General features: G+C 44.6%; 1 protein-coding gene across 6 annotated transcripts in view; it reads right to left on the bottom strand.

Annotated features, from left to right (window-relative positions):
* Positions 1–2500, bottom strand: part of LOC110498090 (estrogen-related receptor gamma) — a 283235-nt gene that overhangs the window by 59340 nt on the left and 221395 nt on the right. The window lies entirely within an intron of this gene.

Consider the following 2500-nt stretch of genomic DNA (forward strand, 5'->3'; position numbering starts at 1 on the left):
TGGTATGTATACGTTCTACTGGTATGTATACGTTCAACTGGTATGTTTACATTCTACTGGTATGTGTACGTTCTACTGGTATGTGTACGTTCTACTGGTATGTATGCGTTCTACTGGTATGTTTACGTTCTACTGGTATGTGTACGTTCTACTGGTATGTGTACGTTCTACTGGTATGTTTACGTTCTACTGGTATGTGTACGTTCTACTGGTATTGTAGAGGTCTATGATGCTATTAATGCAACAATCATATTATTGTCATTTCACAACAGTTTGCTTTATTTTTCTTCAGTTGTCTTTTTTTGTAAATTACTGGCACAGTGTGATGGAAGCTCAAGGATTTTCTCAACCCAAATACAATATTCACAAAATGATGTATGTGTTGGAACAGTTTGAATCAAGTTGGCACAGTGAACTAGAGGGGCATAGACAGGGCAGTGACAGAGGCATTGTTTCACACAAAAGAAGACGGCATGGGGAGTGTTTATCATGTAGGACACAGGGAAAGTTAAATAAAACAAAAACAATTCCAATGAAATCATATCTGCAGATGAGCTCGCTACGGACAATTAGTAGCAGTCTCACTCCTGTATTCAAATGAATCTGCTGCTTAATCATGCAGCCAGATGACAGATGATCATGATGAGCTACTGAACCAAAATACCACTGAGATGGAGAGGGGAGAGAGAGAGAGAGGGAAAAGAGGGGAGAGAGGGTATTGAGGGAGGAGGGAGAGGGAGAGAGAGAGATGGAGAGAGGAGAGAGAGAGATTGAGAGAGAAAGAGATGGAGAGAGATGAGAGAGAGGGGGAATATAGAGAGATGGAGAGATAGGAGAGAGAGGGGGAGATAGAGAGAGAGAGATGGAGAGAGGAGAGAGAGATGGAGAGAGAGGAGAGAGAGAGATGGAGAGAGAGGAGGGAGAGAGAGGAGAGAGCGAGATATGGAGAGAGAGAGAGAAAGATGGGGAGATAGATGGAGAGAGTGGAGTGAGAGAGAGGAGAGAGCAAGAGATGGCGAGAGAGAGATGGAGAGAGAGGAGAGTGGGGGGATATTAGAGAGATGTGGAGAGAGAGAGAGAGAGAGAGAGAGAGAGAAAGAGAGAGAGAGAGAGAGATAGAGAGAGAGAGATGGAGAGAGGGGGAGTATAGAGAGATGGAGAGGGAGAAGAGAGAAGGGGGATATAGAGAGATGAAGAGAGAGGAGAGAGAGGGGGAATATAGAGATGGAAAGAGAGATGAGAGAGAGAGAGGAGATGGGGAGATAGAGAGATGGAGAGAGGTGGAGGCACAAAAAGAGAGAGAGAGAGAGACAGGGAAAGAGAGTGAGAGGGAAGAGAGGAGTGGGAGGGAGAGACAGGGATGAGAGAGAGAGAGGGAAGAGAGAGGGGTGGAAGGGAGAGTGGGATGAGAGAGAGGGAAGAGAGAGATGGAGGCACAAAACTAGATAAAGACACAAAGTCGAGAGAGAGAGAGCACGTGATTAAAAGAGAGGTGGAGAGAACAAGATAGGCAGAGATAGATAGATGGATAGAGTGAGGCAGAGAGGGGGTTGTTTGCATATCGACTAGAGCAGCCCCTACTCCAGGGACAGAGACAGAGAGAAAGAGAGAAAGAGAGAGTGGCTAGACTAGAGCTCTATCAGTCTGTAGATAAATCTTATTTAATGTTTTCTTAATTACAATCAATGCCACCCCATTTCAACTCCCCTAGCCTTTGTTATGTGTGGATATTCAATGTGGACGGCTGCATTTGGCCTGGGTCGTACTAGGGCTGTTACTGTAGGTATTCACCATACTGGCTCAATAAGTGCTAATAAACTCCGCTTATGAACAATAGAGGGGAATGGATGTTTCTTCACTTCTTCACTAAATCTAGTGTTGGAATGTTGAAGACAGGGAAGACAGAATTCTGATCCACTGACTAGCTTGAATCGTGTTTCAATTTGGTGACATTGAGAGAGAGAGCGATAGAGAAAGATAGAGAGAGAGAGCGAGAGAGAGAGAGAGACCCTACACAGAGAGTACACAGCGGCAGAATACCTGACCACTGTGACTAACCCAAAATTAAGGAAAGCTTTAACTATGTACAGACTCAGTGAGCATAGCCTTGCTATTGAGAAAGGCCGCCGTAGGCAGACATGGCTCTCAAGAGAAGACAGGCTATGTGCTCACTGCCCACAAAATGAGGTGGAAACTGAGCTGCACTTCCTAACCTCCTGCCCAATGTATGACCATATTAGAGAGACATATTTCCCTCAGATTACACAGATCCACAAAGAATTCGAAAACAAATCCAATTTTGAAAAACTCCCATATCTACTGGGTGAAATTCCACAGTGTGCCATCACAGCAGCAAGATTTGTGACCTGTTGCCACGAGAAAAGGGCAACCAGTGAAGAACAAACACCATTGTAAATACAATGTTTCCCATGTTTCCCATGGCAATAAAGCCCTTGAATTGAATTGAATTGAGAGAGAGACAGAGACAGAGACAGAGAGA

The sequence above is a fragment of the Oncorhynchus mykiss genome, chromosome 19, assembly GCF_057628025.1.
Source record: "Oncorhynchus mykiss isolate SJ-2025 chromosome 19, ASM5762802v1, whole genome shotgun sequence".
In the NCBI taxonomy this organism is placed as follows: Eukaryota; Metazoa; Chordata; class Actinopteri; order Salmoniformes; family Salmonidae; genus Oncorhynchus; species Oncorhynchus mykiss.